This window comes from Embiotoca jacksoni, unplaced genomic scaffold, assembly GCF_022577435.1.
Source record: "Embiotoca jacksoni isolate LCO1_2020_lvr unplaced genomic scaffold, fEmbJac1.0.p SCAF_12, whole genome shotgun sequence".
Classification (NCBI taxonomy): Eukaryota; Metazoa; Chordata; class Actinopteri; family Embiotocidae; genus Embiotoca; species Embiotoca jacksoni.
This window is the reverse complement of record NW_027185252.1, coordinates 6,772,140-6,791,306: the sequence shown is the minus strand read 5'-3', so window position 1 is coordinate 6,791,306 and position 19,167 is coordinate 6,772,140. Positions and strand designations below refer to the sequence as shown.

At 40.5% G+C, this 19,167-nt stretch overlaps 1 protein-coding gene across 1 annotated transcript in view; it reads right to left on the bottom strand.

Annotated features, from left to right (window-relative positions):
- The window catches only part of chrm3a (cholinergic receptor, muscarinic 3a), a 74,240-nt gene extending 56,274 nt beyond the window's left edge, over positions 1-17,966 (bottom strand). Inside the window, exon 1 of the mRNA XM_069144471.1 lies at positions 17,782-17,966. The gene's annotated coding sequence lies outside the window, so the exon portion shown is untranslated. The remainder of the gene's footprint in view (positions 1-17,781) is intronic.
- Positions 17,967-19,167: the final 1,201 nt, after the last annotated feature.

Below are 19,167 nucleotides of genomic sequence, written 5' to 3'. Positions count from 1 at the left end.
TGACACTGAAAAGATGCACTGCAGCTTAGGTGAGGAGGGAGGAAAAAGGGGAGGAAAGAAGCAGAGGCATGGCTTTTTTTACATCAGGCCTTTCATCTCCCTGCTGCCATCGGTCATCAGAAATGGGAGAACACCGACTCCCAAACACTGCGCTTCGTTCCAATTCCATTCAGCCCGGGCTGCTGGAGAATGGGGGCTTTATTACAATGTCCCGAAAGGCACAGAAGGAATTATTCATGCACAAAGGAATTTAACTGCATTGTCCTAGCGCCAATACCAACACTAGAATATTCTTAGTTTTCAAATAAAGATGCCCTTCCATCAGGCAAAAGCTATTTCTTACTTCATCTTGTAAGACCACTAATAGTCATGAAATGCTTCCTGTGGACGACCAAAAAAGAAGCGAAAAATATAGGCAAAAGGTCGACACGAGCAGCATCAGGAGAACAAAATTATTATTAAATCTAAGTCACTGTGTCTCTTAAACCAGAGCACACAGTATGTCTCACACAAACAAACATACAGATGAGGGAGGACTAAGTCTTTTCTCACACATCAGAGACTCACTGGGTGATTTTTAATAAGTTGTGGCCACAATTCAACACGCATAATGCTCCAAAGTGTTTATGTTTCCAAGGAATCACTTCAGAGAGAATTGTATGTTTACCAGTATTATGAAAACTCGCCTTTAGAAATCATGGGAACAACATGTTTGTTTGCCTTTTCACAAGTTATTTGTCCAGTTTGACCTTTTAATGCTGCACAAACAGTAAGTCCTAAACAGTCCGGGTCAGAGCCAGGATCCTCACTGCAAGGACACATTGAGCAATACTGGAGAGGGAATCTGAGCTGTATTTGTGTAGCATTTTTAAAGTGAATGTGCAATATGTAAGTTTAAACATATACAGGGGGAGACTACTTAATAAAATAAGAAATCAAATCGAACAACATGATAACCTGTAAAACACACAACTTCCAAGTCATCTCAAAAACAGGTATTCAAAAAAGATTTAGGAATTTAAAAACTGAGCCGTGCTGTTGAAAATTTAAGCAAGGGATACATTTTTAGAACAACTGCTGACTTCCTTTTTTTAACAAAGCAGTCCATCCATCATCCACATCCGCCCAATCCTGAACGGGGTAACGGGGGGAGCTATCCGAGCTCACTTTGGCCGAAGGTCCATCACAGGGGGGACACACAGAGACAGACAGAAACAAAGACCACTCACGCTCTCATTCACACCTAAGGGCGATTTGTAGAATCACCAATTAACCGGACAAGCATGTCTTTGGATGGTCTCCGAGTACCTGGAGAGAACCCACGCAGGCACAGGGAGCGTACCACCGAACAAAGCAGTCATCTTCAGGGTTATGGTGAATTTTATTTTGCAGCGGTCTCCTTGTTCAGCGGGATGCCAATGACCTTATCTGTGGTGTGAATTTATCATCCAGAGAAAAGTTAAGTAGTCTTGCGTAGCCTGTCCTATCGTTACCATGCGATGGCAGCATAAAAAAGCGGTCTGGCTGCACCAATTTATCATTCTGGTATGGGGCAGAAAAAACACTCTGGGTTGTTTGTAATTCTTTAAACCAAAAATAATCGTCTTGGGTGGCGCTAAACCAGGAATGCATTGATATTTCCCATGTAAAATAGTGTCGGGGGAAACTTGCTGAGGTGGAACATTTGAAAATAATCCCATCATTAATTAGATTTTAGGGCTCAAAAACCAGTATGTTTGGGAGGGGCGTGTGTTTGATTGACGTCACGGCTGCTTGCTGCTTGGTTGAGTTATACACTAATGTTTGCACAATAACTCCCCTACGATTTCAACTGGGCATTTATTTTGGGACTAAATCAAACACACTACATCACCAGAGACATTTTTACTTACAGTATGTTCTTAGTGGTTGGTCGAACCTAATTCGTCACCTTTTTGTCACACATACACCAACAGTATCTGACTGATAATGATTTTAGGCTTTATATTATTTAAACAGAATTAATTATGTAAAAGTGGACATTGCAATCCTAACTTTTTTTTTATATTATTGAATTGTTAACATTAAGGCCAGCCTGGTTAAGTTTAGATTTCTACATTTAGACCTTGGGGTGGCAGAGGCTGGACTTTTAAAAACATTTAACTCTTACGTTCGTTCCTTTTAACCATTTATTCAATACTTTTAGAAAACTGTTCTTATTGACTTCTTTGCTTGCCTGTTGACTAGTTTTCATGCACTCTAAATTGCAATGCTACAGTGAATTAAGGTGATGTTTCTTTTCTAATTCATATTTCTCAAATGAGGTACTTTATTTAAGAATAAATAAATAAATAGAAATAGCACCAACAGCAATGCTCCACACTGACTGCAGAACACAAAATCATTTGCTGTTTAAAGTCTGAAAATACCTGCAGCACAGATGAACAGCAGGTCGGGGAATAATGAGCGACAATAAAATTATGAAAATGCAAAACACAATCAAAACTACACGCATCAGAGAGAGCAGCATAACAGCCTTACTAACCGAAAACATAAACGGATCCATAGTTTGCCACTTAGAGTGCCATTTAGGCTTGTTCTCCTTCACTTCTTTGTTCCTTCTCTGCTCTGCTGAATCAAGAGTTAATTCTGCTCAGTGACTGTGGGCTGCAAGTGACAGCACTGAATTAATGATTCATTATGGCCAGCGTAAGCAAATAGCGAGCCGGCGACGGAACAAAACGGATTTACAGACACATCCAATGCCAACCATGACATATCTTCAGCTATTAAAAAAACATTCAGACACCCATGTAGAAGAATTTAAAAGCAGCGTTGGTTTGTTAAACCACAGGATTTTTTTTTTTTTAGGTTTTTTTTTTTAGCACATGCCAAATGTTCTGCTTGGATCCAAAGATATTTTTTGAAACTTACTTCTGAAGAAATTTGAAACCCGAAAACTTTAACGCTCGTAATCATTCATTATCGATGTGATACATTGCTCGCGCAGCCCGGGGCTAAATGAATGTTCCATTTTCTTCTCATTCAGGCCGGTTACTTGAGTCCTCACTACATTTCAGCCGCACCACATGTTCGGAGGTACAAGATATAGTATGACGGCAGAAAAGTAAGGATTCTGTTGAATCTGCGGGATGCTTGACGCTCGAGAGGGCATCATGAAATTTTGATAGACCTTGTCGAAACTATTTCAGACAAAACTGCACAATTGCAGAACGTGTTATACATGCATATTCCAGTAAGAGACACACTTCTGGTTTTACTGATGATGAGCTTTGTGACAGTTTGTGTCTAACACGTCAGACTATTTCCTCTGGTTCAGAACTCTTGACACAAAAATCATCTGAAAGCTCTTTTAAAAGTTCACACAACTGAGTCTAGAAACCTCTTAATCTCATGTGTCCGCGGATCACCTCGAGGCTGTAAATTCAGCACAGCATCACAGATTAGAGTCTCGTCTCTCTAGTTTCTATTTCAGGGAGGGTGTTGTCTAAAGTTCACAAATGTTATGTCATCCATTCCTCCTACCTTTTCCTATTCTGACTTTCCGTCAAGACCCAAAGGAAGGGGAGAATTATTAAATTACGCAAAGGTAATATAGGAGTTTATAAATCTCCACTCCGCACACATAACCAAGACTCTTTTCCTATGTGCTTGTGAATTTAAGAGCTTAATATCAATATTAATATTCAAATAACATATCAACAGATGTGTCAATCTTTTTAAGCCCAGACACATGAAGTTAAAAATTGGTGGTTTTATTCAGGACATATTAGAAGTAGCTACTGGTGTCTCTGGGTTTTATGGACGTACAGCAAATAATCTGCATATGTCATTGTGATGGATGAGGCGTGAGCAGAGATCGACTGACCTCACTGTTTAGAGAGGTGTTGTGTGTTAGGCTGGGCCACGTCCTGTCACTTTCCACTGACAGATGGTTGCATTGAACGTGACCACGCCCATACAATCGTAATGACGAGGCTCCGTTCATGCCACTGAGGGATGTTGTCTGTGCACCAGGAGGGTTAAAAAAGTGAATTAATGTAAAGTGTGCATGCAAGATAAAGTAGGAGAAAAAAGCGAATGCTGCAAGTCTGTGTGCGAGACTAAATTTTAAAACACAGGGAAACTATTCCTCAGCAGCACTCTGTAAGCAAATAAAGTCAGTGCATATATGAAGGATTTCTCATTTCATTTCCTGCTGTCTTCAGAGTTTTGTTACTAGGAGGGAATTGATTTTGTCTCAGACATCACCTCCAAAGTCACAACCCCCCTCCAAAAAAAATAAATCCCCTCATACAGACACAATGACTCTAACAAATATGACAGATTCATGCATATTTTTTTTATCATTCATGGGATTCTGTCACAACAAGAATGAAACAAACATATTTACAATGACCGAAACATAGAAATTATTTTCTTTGAGGTAGTAAATTGTTGCCGTTCAGACGGTGGGGAAGTAATGATAACAAACTTACATGACTAAACAGAAAATGTCTATGCTTTGGCAAATAGTGATATTTTCAAATTTGTTCTGTAAAACAAAGAAAAGTGAATGTAGCCACCTGTGAAAGAATGACTGCAAACAACTGCATCACGAATTGTCATTTCATTGTTTTAATGGCTTATTTCGCTAAGAGACAAAGGGATTCTATTGCAAGCTTCTAGTCTCTTATGCACTCAGTTAAAGTCATATTAAATGAATTTGTCTGGGTATTTCAGGGAGCTGTAGTCCTTGCATTTTTCCATCGCACGCGCATGCATTAAAAGAATTTAGCTACTCTGTGTTGTTCCTGTAAAATACTTCAACAGTCTGATGTCATTTTGCTGGAGAGGAGAGAGGATAGTGCAACAAACTGTAAACAAACAAATATGTTGCATAGCCTGTAAAATACTGCTTAACTCAGCATAACCTTTAAAGCTACAGGGATGCACATCATACTGTACTGAAAGGATTACCCAGTAAACAGCTGCATCCAAAACATCTGTCCAGAAAATTTGTTTTGATTAAATGACCCAATTAAAACATAACTGTTTAAGGATTTTAACAGATTTCTTATTTCACCCCTCAGCTATTTTTATTCACATTCAGCGGGGAGACAAATAAATCTTGGATGAGACACCTGGCGCTCTAAAGACTGAAAAAGAGTCAAAACATACCAGTTGAGGAATTTCAACTGTCTGGAGTCTCTCATCTCATCTGTATTCCTGCCTTGTTAATGTTACTGTTCTCTGACAAAGCACTTCATACAACAGCCAAGTGGTCTGAGTCCACCAAGCCACTCGCAATTAGAGCACATAGATTTGGCAGTAATGTGATTAACTTCCTTCACTTTCACACCAGATAGTGCTTGGAATCAGACCATGGAATTAAGAAGGAGTCCTAACACTGGATTGTGAACAATGTAAATAACCTCTGCCACATCCTGATTATGATATATGGAGAGCAGAGGCCTGTGCTTAAACTTGCTGCCAAAGCTCTGATGGAATAAGAGAGGTCATTACCAAACCAGGATAATGACTCAGACTGGGTATCACATGCTCTCTAAAGAACACTTATTCATTGTTAACTCATTATATCACCTCAGATTCTGATAGCCAACGTACAAATAAACAGAGAGGGAGTGAAGAGCTCGCGAGGTTATCTCTCTCCCCAGGTGGTTCTCACCAGCTAAGGATTAAGCAGGATGTGACAGATGTAATGATATGAGTTTAAGATGACTACAAACTCCAAATGCCCCTCCATGCCTCTGTTGAAAATGAGATGTAATGAGATTAATCTAAAGAGCTTTAGTGAGGCTAATCTGGATAAAAAAGAATGGTTAAATAAACATGAACAGCAAGAAAGGACTCAAAAAGGTGGCACAGCCTGAGAGAAAACTTCAAGAGCTTACTCAGGGTCATTGACAACATGGAGCCTTTTTAATGAAATATCATTGCGACCACAAGTGTGTGAGAATAATTTATCCTACCAGCTCAAAGCCTTCTGTTAACACACTCTCAGGATTTACTGCATTTCCTTGATCTCATGGGCATCTTGGAAGCTTTAATTATTTAAAGTTACTCTGTGCAGTGTAGTAATGTAATTATACCATTTATCAAATTGTTCTGATGGCATAAGCTTGTGTTAGAAAAAGTAGGCTCATTCCTTGCAGTGAACTCGGTGTCAATGGCCACACAGAAGATGCTGCCATGAGCATCGTTTTGGAAATTATCACTGGGTAGCACCGAAGTTGGAACTGTTAGTCATGCTAGCAGCAAAGCTCTGTTGATGGCAATAACTCCATCCCTTTGGTCAAGAATAAAATATCTCAACAGCTACTTGAGTGAAACCTCTTGGGCTGTTAGTATCCAACCCAACTTCACTTTGTGAAAAGATTGCCACACTCCAATGGGGATTATTTCCATTTTATTATTTCCAAATTTGGAATTTTCAGTCCACCATTTATGACCAAATACCAACAACCTCAGGTGTACTTTGTGTACAACAACGATGGTGAACATGGTACTCATTTGACTTGCTAAACATCATAATGCCAGCCTAATGCCAACATTTTAAACCTTAAAGGTTAATAAACCTATGTACTTTTTTATGTACATTTTTTTGATACGTGTATACTGTAATTGTTAACAGATGTGTTGCATACATGACTACTGCTGCCATTTGCTGAATATAAGTGCAGCATTTAAATATGTTACCTCCTACAAACACTTGTATGTATGTTGTATATGTTTAGTGGTATTCACTCATTCACTCAAACCTGATACAGTTTTCTCTGCAATAATCTAATCAAAGTGTAGTTTCAAGTGAATTTAAATTTGTTCTAGATTAAACATTCATATCAGCTAAAAAAAATCCATGATACCTTCCACTGGTGCATACACTTATAAAGGATGGTCGAATGGGCAGACTTGCAGATAAAATGCCAGGAAGCCTCGCAAATCTGCATTGCACTTCCTAATCTTTATGAACACAACATCAGCTGTGCTCCTTCATCTTCCTCAGTGCAAGCCGGTTTGTTTGAAGCAGCAAAATTCCCAAACTAAAACTAAAATGGCGCCTAGTTTTGTGCATCTGCCAGCTTTGCTATTGCTCGACAACAAATAGCCATAGTGTCCTTCATTTTCCTTAGTTGCCACTTTCATTTGAGGAGATTTAAACTGAGCTCGTGCCAGAAATCCAGATGTATAAATCAACCTGATTTAACCATTGTATTTTCATGTTTACACCATATTTTCATCTGACTAAATATTAATAAATAATAAGGTCCTGCAAGTCCAGTGTGTTGCCTGTATATGCAATAAATATGTCCAGCTTGGGTTATGATTACATTTCAAAGAAACACTGAAGGTACCAAGCCAATAAACACTTTCCCTTTTTTCTACCAACCTTAGACTGCCAAAAACATTTGTATGGAGACAGGCCAGGCAATTCCATCCATCCTCTCATGCTTCTGGCCTGCTCATATTCCTAAAGACACCACTAAAGATAATGTACTCTGGCTGTCTTGTCCTCTACCACATCTCTCCATTCCTGTAATACCTCAGAATGTGTTAGGCTTGTTCTGCACTGATCGAAGGCTACTAAAATACTTATACAACTTTTCTTTTACAAAGCTGTTTGATAAGGCTAGTGCCCGGCCTTAGTTATTGCCAGAGGGCTTGCACAGCTGATAAGAACGAACACAAAACAGATGACTGATCCTAAAACCTAGTCCAGTGATTCATGTCATTGCACTTCTCCAACACCACAAGCTTTCATGCCATGCCAAGTTACGCACATTCCTGCGGTGAATTTGAGATTATTATCACTTTGCTAAATGGAAGTAATCCCTGTGGAGGTGCTACAGGTTTACACTGCTCTATCCACAAAGCATGGAGGGATTAAAACTAGCAAGGGAAAGATGGCATTCCCTGATCAGGAAAGAAAGTGTTGACTCAAGAGACCAAATGAGAAATTTTTTTGCTTTACTTGGTGGTGGCTAGGGCTGCCCTCTGAAATTTGATGAGTCGAGTCATCTGTCGGAGTAAAACCTTCAGTCAATTTAGATTCTTCTCCTGCAGGAGGAGAGTTGTGTACCCAAAGCGCACAGAGGGCGTCCAGGGCGAAGCCTCTGCATTGTGCTGAGGTTCAAGTTGAGGGTGGCGGGCTAGGATCGAGTGTCACCAGAAGGGGACACCTGCACACAGACCCCAACGTCAAGTCCGTCAGTCCTTAGGGAGGCCGCTAGGAGAGCGTTGCCTAGATGGAGGTTGTAGGGGGCACAGGTTCATCCGATCAGGAGCAAGGCCCAAACTAGGGTGTGTTTTTGATGGTGACACTCCATGCTGGCCGCAGCCTCCACCAGGAACGAACGCAGGGTGACGAGAGGCCCAGGCAGGAGCGGACTCGCATGCCTCAGGGAAATCCAATTCGAAATCATGTCAAACTCTAATTGTGGGACAAACTGATGTTAAAGCTTTAATTCTCATTTCTGTCATTCAACTTTTGGGGGTGGGCAGTCACACTGCATCCTGCTTGGCTGCTACTGTAGAGGGTAATTTTTCACGGGAGAGGAGTACATTTTCATTCATTTTCATTTTATTCTAGTACTCTGTCGTACTTTAGGGGGAAATAATGTACATTTTATCCCCTTAATTTATCTGACAGCTAGTAAGAATACTTACTTTTCACATTAAAAGTTTAAAGCCATATGTTAAGCTTATAAAATATGTATCAGTATTATTATTCAAACCAATTTTTAACTTCTGATACTTGGGATCTCTTACATAAAAGCAGTGCATACTTGGGGCTGCTTGTCACATTTCAGATTTCACCTCCAAACCTACCAGATGGTTTCATTTAAATACATGTTTACCATTTTAATTATTGATTACTTTACAAAAATGTATGCAAACTATACAAATTGTCATTACAAATTTGTGGATCAACATTTAATTTTCTACAACATTAATCATCTCTATTTGTGTTTAATCGTGTGCATTTTATCTGTTCTTATGCATCTCATTTCTTTTCTATATTTTTAAATAATCTTAAATTAGATCTATTTTTATGTGAAACACTGTAATTTTCTGTAAAGCACTTTGAGCTGCATTTCTTGTATGAAAGGTGCTTTACAAATAAAGTTTATTATTATTATCTCATAAAATATTAAATACATGATGTGGCCCTTTGTAAGAGGATGGTCCTGCCGACTGGGAACCTCTGAACTAAAATACTTAAGTGCAGAATTTGTATATTGTATATATAAAATATTACTTTACAATTGCATCAAAATTTAAAAACTGGTTAACATATAATACTGTTTAACATTTTGAATGAAGGATTTTTACTTGTAATGAAGCATTTGTTAGATTGGCAGTTAAACTCAATGACTCTTTTTCACTGTAGATAAAAACAATCAAGAGCTATTTGTAAGAGTGCAGCCTTAAGGGAATATTTTCAATTTGGTTAATAGACTAAGAGGGTTTCCCTTTCTTTATCTTGTTGAAATCACTTGTCATCTGGTTGTTGCTATTAAGAATCACTTCAAATCCCCATCAAAGCAGTGTGCACATCTGCGCCCCTCTTACGTAATTCTGGTCTCAGATTTCAACCTGTCCAATAAAAGTACCCCAAAGTAATAAAGAATTGAACCAAATACTTCTTTTGACATCCACTGACAAGACAGCAAATTGGAGCTGCTTTAGACCCATGTAAATGTCAAGTGCCTGGAGGGCGAGGGTCCTGTTGGCTTAGACTAATTTTCCTCTACAGAGTTTAGCCAGAGGGCTTCGCTCTACATCTTGCCGTAGTCTGGTTACAAGTTCGATAACTCCCTGTTTCTTTCTCAAATGTCAATCAAACTGAAGAAAGAGGAAGACAGGCTCTGTGTCGAACTCCCTTAAAGAATGGCCCAAATTGTCACTCTTACACTTGCTTCAAAGGCAAAAAAATTAAATCCAACTCTCAAGTGGAGTTGTTCGTTTGACTTCACTTTGAACATGTCGTTCTAACTTTGACGTTTGTTGGCAAGTCTGGAAGCTGGTAATATTGAGACGGGCATAAAGATACACCAGAGGCAACCTTCAAGCATCATTGAGAGCGCAAGTAGAACAAACAAACTTGGTGGGGTGAATTAATCAGGTGAACTGGTGTAATGAAAACCAGCTGTGTAAACAATTGACTAGATCCTAACTGTAACTTTAAAGCTCAAAATTGTATCCCCGAAGCACGAGGGCAGCATCTGCTCGAATTCTTAATGATACTATTCAGGGGGGGAAAAGAGTAGATGTTTTTTCTGAAGGGCTTCACAAGCAGTACTAATATGGTCAAAGTTTGGTTTGAATAAAATTGTTAAATTCCCTTGGCAATGCAGCCAAGACACACACACAATGCAGCCAAGACACACATACAAAAAGATGTTTTAAGTGTCCAATATCATCTATAACCATGGCCCACTACAAACAATTACTGTCACAAAAACAAAACTATACCGAACCAATGAGTGTTGGTATGTCTACGTAAATTGGTACTACTCATGAAAAGCACAACAAAGTAAACATCAACCAGTTTTTTTATCATTACAATGTGGATAGCATGCAAATAAATAATTTTTAACTACCCTCCATGCTGCCTGCACCCAGAATTTCCCTTTTGTTTGCAGGCAAACGTACCAGCTCTCGGGCTGTTGTTTGAACTGAAGATTGCACTTCTTCATTTTTTGTATACTCACCTCCCGGGAGAGTTGGACTGAAAGAGGGACGGCTCCCTGGTGCTCAAAAATGAAATCAACCTGTTTGCCACATTGTCGACTCGATTACACTAACAACCCCTAAGAGATCATGGAAGAAGGTAATGTTCCTGTATAGATATGGAGGTGTACTGCTGGAATCATGCATTTGGGGCTACTTATATGAGCCAGAATACCTTGCGGCGGAATTATGGCATGTGGAGGAAGAAGAGGCCGCCACAACTGAGAGTCTGGCACCAGCAGCCGGTGTGGGTAGCGGAGCAGAGCTGCCCCGTGTTGGCCGCTGTGCACCGACACAAACACAACTGGAGTGCTGCAGTAAATTTCATAGAGGCCATTTTTGTTTTAGATAAAGTTACTGTATCTACAAAAGAAGGGCCACAAGAATGTGCAACATTTCACCAAAGCTTTGGGTTACATAGGAAAGGTGAGTCCTGTAGACATATTTTACAATCCCCCCCCAAAAACCTGGAAAAAAACCCAACCAAAGCCATCGAGCCAAAACAGACGTGTGGGCATATTTTAAGCAATAGCAACAGCGTTTTATTACAAACACAGCAACATTGCAGTGTAAAACAATACTATACACATTTTAAGCCTGTCCAATAGGAGTGACGCGGGATGGGCTTTGGAAGCCAGCGTCCTAGTGATTTCTGGTTGTTGTAGGTTCAGCAAAAAGTAAAGCAACAGCCCTTTTTCTCTGTTGTCTCTGGTCACATTGCATCAATTTCCAAATTATTTGCATCTTTCTGCTGCATAGTCATTCCAGTTTTATGAAAACAGCATGTTTCCAGCGTTGAAATACCACTTTAATCTGAACACAGGTGCAGAGTTTTGAAACTACGGGACGCGCTGCACAATCTCGTTTCTAGAAACGCTGCTGTTTTGCACAGAAGCTCAGGCCAAATCTTATCAAAAACACAGTTGGCAGCAACTCAACATAAATATCAGCTCTGACAGGTTGGCACAGTGTCCAATCGGCAACTCTAAATCCCCCATCAAGGTGCATAGCAATGTGAATAATCTTCAACAGTGTCCTTCATCTACATCTACAGCTATGATAATTGTCCCAGTAGAGCCCATTCAGTCTCTCCTCTGCCACATGCTGCTTCTCAAGTACTTCTTGATTAGTCATGCTTTTTAAATGTGTAACAGGTGTTAAAGGAAAGAGAGATGCAAAAAAAAAAAGGGCCTAAATTTAATGCGTCTAAAGAAACAACAAAGTAGAAGAGCAGACTCAGTGCTGAAAAGAGATTAAACACAAATGTTCCATGAAAAGGGATACACTGAGGTGATTTCACTTCAGCACGGGGCAAGTCTATGTGTCACCACACTAGCTATTACGCTGACATTTCTGTCACTTGCACAAGTGACATTAAAAAACTTTGGGCTGATCTGACGTGGTTCACGCTCCCTCGCAAACAGTCTCTTATTTCCCCCAGAGGAAAAAAAAAAGAGACCGACCAAAAGAGTGTGAAATGAAGAAGGCTAAAAGATAAAATAATTTGTTCGAAAGTTCCTCACCTCTCCCCAATTTCTGACATGACTTGGAGATGGACCATTACAAATGTAAAAAAAGAAAAGAAAAAAAAAGTGATTTGTTCGGGATATGCATTGAAGCGGGGTGCCTGCCAATTTGACTCACTTGATGTGAGGCCGATGAGCTGGATTACAAAAGCGAGAGGGAGTCAGGCAGAAACAAACAACTGGAAAAAATGAAAAAGAGGTGCAGCAGGTATTTTTAGGTATTGATGTAACAATCATTTCAAAGCAGAATCCTAAAAAGAACCTACTAATGAATTCTGACAGGAACCTAATCTAATCTAACCTAACTTTACATTGGAACCATTAGACTTCAAACAATTTCAATTTAGTTGTAAATTAGGATATCCTTGTTGTGACATTAATGAAATGGGATTCATCTGCCATCATCTCGCACTGATAATGAAAATGTATCCTTTGAATTCCCAGAAATAGAGCACAGTCCTGAGCATATATTGGATTGTGCATAGAAGAGCTAAAAGTAAAAAAAAAATGTATAGCACAAATAACAACAGATGTTTGTTTGTCTACACTGACACCTGATAATCTTCATGTTGAATTTAAAAATATCTTTATGTCTATAGATGTCCATTTTAATGGCTTATATGTATGATCTAGCCATTCTTCTTTATGTATAATAGCCCTGCTTTAACCCAACAGTGCTCTTATTCAGTGCATACACTATGGCACAGTATGTGGTGTTCTTTGGATTTCTTGCAGTTCGAAGGATTCAATGAAATATCCCGCTGACACGCATAATTGTCAATTTCTAATTATATCCCACAACTGCAAAGTGCATCTATGCCTTAATCTTGGCAATGGCTTCCCTCACGGTGTCGCACAATACATTTGATGAGTCAAAGTATTTAGCACATTGTACATCAATGGACCTTTATCTTTTTGGTTGAAATAAAAAAGACAACGAGTGAATGTAAGTAAGTACATGTAATCTTTGGAGAATTCAGTAATGTGGAAAATATTCCAAGAAAACTGCTTTTCAAGCATCAAGACACTGTTTATCAAAAAACAAAAAAAAGTGCATTGTATCATAGCATCATTTTGTTTGCGAGTCGACCTCATTTAAAAAAAATTTAAATAGTTGAAAACAGTTGGAGCTTCTCTTTTCTTCCCTGATAGCTGAAGCATTTTAGATTTGCGCCTTTCTTCTTTCCTACTAATTTCCCTTTATCCACAGAGGAAGTTCACCCATATTTGTAGGCATCTCGTCACTGTTGTCAGGATTATTAGTCATAGAACATAATGAAAGTGAACTGTAATTGCTATCTTATTAACACTTGAAACTGAAGCCACCAATCTATACATGAAATTCAAGTGGTAGGCCAGCCACAAGGCTTGTAAGACAACGAAACATGCAGCTTATGTTACTTCAACATTATGAAGTTATGAAGAGCACATTCTGGTTAAACGTTGTTTGTTTTACATAAACTGCAATGTTCCAGAGCTACTGTGGATATTTTGTGATACATCAGTGCTATAGTGAGGGGAACAAAAGTGCGCTGTATGTTTTGTATGAGTTTAATGTACAAAGCAATCTTTAATGTAATCAATACTGTGTGAAACTACATTAGCTCGGAATAATAAAGAAGCCAACGATGGCGGCAACATTAATTGGAATTTAGAAACATATGGGTGAATTATTGAGAGTTTGCGGCAGGTCCAGGCAAAGTCTAATATCCATCATCGTCATAATTTCTCCCTTCCTGTACCAGTCACTTCTCTCCAGCATCTGAGTTGGAGCCAATGCAGGTGCACTCTCTGTTAGTAGTTTCAGACTCACAGTATACATACTGTAATTAACCACTTCTCTGATCTCAGTCGCTGTCTATTTTTCTCACTCTGTAAGTACAGCACGGCTCTCTTTTACCTCGAGTCCATCCCTATGGACCGCTTCTCAAAATGATGGAGGATAACTTGTTATTGACTTATTTGCTAAGAACAGACAGAGTGCCGGCATAAGAGAGCAGTCATATATTAGGCATGAATCTGAATTCCCTCAAGTGAGGTTTACTTTGTTGAGAGAGCAGAAGGAAAGGGAGTGAGACAGTGTGAGGAGAGGCAGCGACACATGACAGACGGAGAAAGACACAGAGAGTGATGGAAAGAGAAAGAATAAAATCAAACGGAAGAAAGAGAAAGGGATAGAGCGCGACGGGAACATTAAATGGGGCAAAAAGAGAAGACAAAAAAACAGAACAAAGATTACTAGTGCTGCAGAGTGCAGCAGGGCTTGCTACACTTTTGCAAACTGAATGGAAATCCTGGTTTGTGTTTCTTAGTGTGACACTGACAGTTACAGTGCACAGATTCAAACGTGCACCCAACAGAGAGCGTATATACATTACATGAACCTATACCTCCATGAGTCACTCGTCATTTGCCTCACTGCCCCAATGCCTGACCTTTGAACCACAACTCACTGGCATAATCTTGATTTGTGTTTACTGTTGTGTGCCGAACATACACAATATCCTAAGGTAAACATGGAGCCGCGTTGTTAACGGCCCTGAGGTACACATCTTATTGCCACTGATAGGGACGGCCCTGGCGAAGCTTATGACAACTAGTAAAGGTCAGTGAGTGATGACTGTCAGTTTAACAAACACGTTATGTTAGCTGCAAAGGCCGCAATTGCATCCACCAGGCGCCATTACTGCAAGTAATATGACCATGAGAAGACAAAAAGAAATGCTCAGTCAATAAAGTTATATGCATTGGGGGCCAATATAATTGTAATCAAACCTCTTGGTATGTATTCTATCTAAATTAACAGCCAAAAGTGTATTTCTGCTTAAAGCGTCAAAGACGTCAAGCTGATTATTAGGCCACCGAAGTCTGTCAGTGTCTTCCCAGCACTGTGTCTCTGAAGCAAAACAGGCACTGTGAATGTGGGACAACAACAGTAGCTGCCCAGAGAAAAGAGACAAAGACAAAGAGGCACAGCGCTTGCCTCATAAGGCTTTACTGTAATCACACCCTCCGGCAGCAAGTCTACTCACTGGAAGAACCAGGGGAGACGGGAGAAGGAGAGCAGCGCTGCATAAACACAGCTGTTTATGGACAAGTTGATTGAACAGGCATTGATTGACAGCCTCCAATCTGAAGCTGAAAACACACCTCTCACCATGAGCTCGGGAGATCTCCAACAGTTCAAAGTTTGCCTCATCAGCTGAGACACTTCAAGGCCAACTACGAGAGATTTGCGTAATTTTGTTTTAATAACTGAACTGAGAAAGAAACGTTTGTGCTCCGCATGCACTGTCTAAAGATAGACACCATGCTTCGCTCCGTTGTGGTCTGCATGGCTTGTGAAAGTGGATTAAACAGGCTTCAACATCAAGAAGAGCTCTAATGAAACCCAATGGGGGAGTTAGCCCGTCTGTTTGGCCAGCTGACTCCTGTAAAATACCCATAACTGTCTCCTATTGCCTGCTCTAAAAGTAGCCTGGTGGTGCCAGTCGGTGTGCACTGCAGCTTCAGGGTTATACTGTTGTACTGATGCCTTTGTCTGGATCACACTTTATTTATTTCACCTGGTGTTTTTGTCATTGTATTTGTATTCGACCTGTATTTTTTTGAAATGACACCACACCACACCACTGTCTGTGTCAGCTTATTTCCTAAGAAGTCTTGTCACACTTCCATTAAAAACTATAATAGAAAACCTGGGGATTTATGTGAAACTCTTGGCTGGGGGCAGTGATTTACTGGAGTGTTGTCGTCACTGTGAGCTTCAGATTTTCAAAGCTAGACTTAAGATTTTTGTTCCAGGTGCAGATATTCAGAGCAAGCAGCTTGCTATTACCGTACAGGCATCTGAGCGCTATTGATCGTCTCAGCAAGAACGCAATGAGGGTATTTCCCAAGATGTCAAACCATTCTTTGTAATGACTGACCTGAATTGTAAAGAAACAGCTTGACTTCAAGTTCGTGTAAACTTTAGAGGAATAACACCTCAGTAGAGAATTACAAATGACAGGTTAACCTTGCACTTCACAGTGGTGTTTACTCTTTTCAACAGCATCTATACATTTTGGCTTCAGACTAATAAACCAAAAGTGTCAGCATCTGTGCAGCCAGCCAGAAGCAGCTCCCACACACAACAACAGGTACAGCAGAAGGTAAAAGCAAAGACGTTTTCATCCTATTTGGAGTCATCTAGACCCCTGTCACCGGGGGCCGGCGCTGTCAACGTACTGTCCTCCACCCAGAGCCCATTTGGGAAAGTCACTGATGATAAATACGGTACCAACATCGTGCACAACAAAACCATCTATCACAAGGAGAAAACCTGGAAAAATAGTAGTCAACCGATATTGACCGGGGCTCAAACAATACATCACACCACTGTTCACCTTTCCCTCTCGTGTTTTTTTTGTTTTTTGTTTCTCTTTTCTCAGCATCCTCCACTGCATCCTCCACACAGGAGGCGATGGGAAAGTCACAATCATCCAAACACATTCCAGCTCTGCCTTTAACAGAATGGTGACAGACTGCACGTTCACCATGACACACAACCTGACTGAACTGTTCCCTAACAATGGCTTTGTGGATATATTGATATAAAAACATGCTGGCTGTGTTGATATATGCAACATATAAAAATGGTAAACTATCGAGGTTAACGGCTCCCATGAATAGTTTGTGATTCATATACAGCTACCGTGTTGTCAAACTCGCACTCTGGCTCCTGGGATGATGAATAACTGCAGCCGTGGACTTAAGGGAAAATATTTGACCCATGGCACAGATGCCATTCCCTCCGTTCTTACTCATTACCCAGCACAATGTCACGGTACACCCAGGTCACCGAGAGGGAACATTCCTCCACATTCCCATGTATGCACATCATAAATAAACAGTCACCTCAAATCATAAAAGCTTTCCACTACCCCATGTAAGGAAACAATTAATTGTCCTGCCTGTCAACAGCAATGCAGTAACTAAGTTCACCACAATAATGACAAATGTGCCACAAGACGGAGAATACGCACGAAATTGCACCCATGTTGGAGACAATGCTGTTCTTATTATGCATTAACTTTCACTTTGTGGAATTCAAGATATGAAAACAAATATTTCCCGTGGTTATATTCAACTTTGCAAGTGCGTATTGCTTGGGAAGCGGCGCAGTCTCTCAGGAGGAGAGACATCTGAGGAGAGCTGAGGGTTGGGCAGCAGGGATGCTGAGCCGAGCTGCAGGGGGCACAGCAGCAGCACTTGTTTGCCAAACTTGCATTTGAAGAAAGGCACATCCAAAACATGCAATGCTATCCGGAATAGAATATTTTCGCTTTGGGGACATGCACGTGCATCTAATCGTAGTTTTATTCTAATTTCTCTAATTCTAACTTCAAAGTGCAGTATTGCGCGACGAGAAACGTGGCACGATAACGCGGCTGTAAACCGGGGAAGATCAAGAAGATCAAATCCTTCACTTTGATTAAATATTTCTAAAACTTTCAGTTTTTGTGTTATTCCCACCTACCTCATATCATTCACTATTGCGCGCGGTGACAAGCAGTACAAGTAGATGGAAAAATGAAAATCCAGTCAAACTTGTCTCGGGTCCATGTTTGGCACAGCAGCAGTACGGCAGTCCAATCGAGTTACATGTGGAGGGCTAACGGTACTCAGCTAACGAGGATCGCCACCTCCTACCGTCACCGAGCCGTGGATAGGGCGGCGGTGTGAGGAGCACCGCGGGATCTCCAAGGGCGCACGGAGAGGCAGCGCGTCAGGATTGGTCAGGGGAGCCATGACGCACCGGCAGGTGGCACACCCGTCGAATAAAAAGTCCAGATTCATTCATAGAGAACAGCTCTGGGGAAGTGAGGGAGCTCAGAACGCACACCGGCAGATGAAAGCGACAAACATCTGAGAGTCAAGCAAGCATATCAGGGTCTTCCTCATTTTCAGCTTTGGCTGTCACATAAATTAAGGCTCTACGGTTTCATGGCAAAAGCGTCAATGTGTTTGATTTTACACAAAGAATTGAGCAAGTTCAAGCATTGTCTGACCATGTTTTTGTTTTTTTAATTGTAGACCGTTTCCAGAAATGACTGCTGCTATTTTAACTGACAAAAAAGTATGCTTCTTTAAAAGCATTTTTTTTGTTTTTTTTTGTTACTCAAGAATGCAGCCAATATGTACAAATAATGATAAGTCACTTATTTGTACCAAACGTGTAGTACGAGTCTGGGCACTGGAGACACAAATAATGGAGAGAAAACTCATGAATGTGTTCAGATTAAAAAAAAAAAAAAAAAAAAAAAAAAAAAAAAAAAAATCTGTTCCCTTGTTGAAGAAAATAGAGCAAATGCAAACAAAGTGGGTTTTGACACTTGTCTGAGTGTAATTCAAGGAGCCAAAGCAAATGTTTAAATTTTTTTCATAAACACAAATAAGGAGTGAAAGGTAATCCTTGGAGGAATGTGGAAGCCAATTACGGCTGGCTGCAGGAACTCGTGGAATGAAACCTCAGAGCTTCCTGCTCGGTTTCACCGCAGACCCTCGGACCACATGTCCTGCTCCCGGTGCACGGGCAATATGTCCATGAAAACAGAGAACGGTCGGAGACGTGAGGAGGATATTGTGCCGACTTCCTCCAACGTTTACAGACTCATCGTCCTAATGCCGCGTAGGCTGTTTGACGCCGTGTCTGTGTGTACTTTCTCATCAGCAGTTCGTTTGCATCCTGCGAGTGGAGAACCAGTTCTTTCCATCTGGATGCTGTGTGGAGGTTTACATAACATTGTGTCTGCTGCAAGTAGATGAGAAGGATAGCTCAGACAGTTACTGATCTGGTTAGTGGATGCTCGGCAGTTCATGCTGGGTGTGCTGTGTACTCTCCTTTGGCCTCGTGGATATTTGC